Below are 704 nucleotides of genomic sequence, written 5' to 3' on the forward strand. Positions count from 1 at the left end.
TTCATTATTTTTTAATCTTCTTTTTCTAACAGTCTTTTTTTTTCTAACAGTCTTAAATAAATCTATGTACACCTGTGCTGCTTTCCTACAGATCAGCTGAGATAAATGATTTCTCCCACCCAAATTTAGATACTATTTTTCTTTCAAGAGAAATTGAGGAATTTCTCATTCAGGATTTTGGCTGATAATGTTATGTTTCCGGAATACCTTTGGAAATGCTCCCTTGAAGAGGAGGCTGTTTAGCATGAAAGACGAGAGTGTGACCCAGCACTAAATGTATTGGACTAAATGTCAGGGCTTCTGATGATGACCTTGGATAAAGCACTTCATTTCCCCAACGCCTTAGCTTTTCCCATCAGTGAAATATGATTTTTCCATCCTGTCTCAGAAGCTGGAAGATGCAAGTAAAAAAAATAGCTTGTGATTTACTATGAGCTGTAGAAAGTAGAAACTACAGTATTGTTCGATGTATTACGAGCTACCAGATAAATCTTTTAACAACTTCACATTGAAATGATAGGCAGGATTCCTTTAGGGAGAGATAATCGGATTATAGGATTAGTATGTCTGACAATAAATATTAGAAATTGGTATCTTAGTAGTAGTCATGATGGTCCCATAGTCAAAGTTTATTTCTGCACAATAATTACCAAAATGTTTCTCACTTATGAGAAATAAAGTTTTGGGATGTAAAGTCCTCCTGC

This window comes from Camelus ferus, chromosome 13 (assembly GCF_009834535.1).
Source record: "Camelus ferus isolate YT-003-E chromosome 13, BCGSAC_Cfer_1.0, whole genome shotgun sequence".
In the NCBI taxonomy this organism is placed as follows: Eukaryota; Metazoa; Chordata; class Mammalia; order Artiodactyla; family Camelidae; genus Camelus; species Camelus ferus.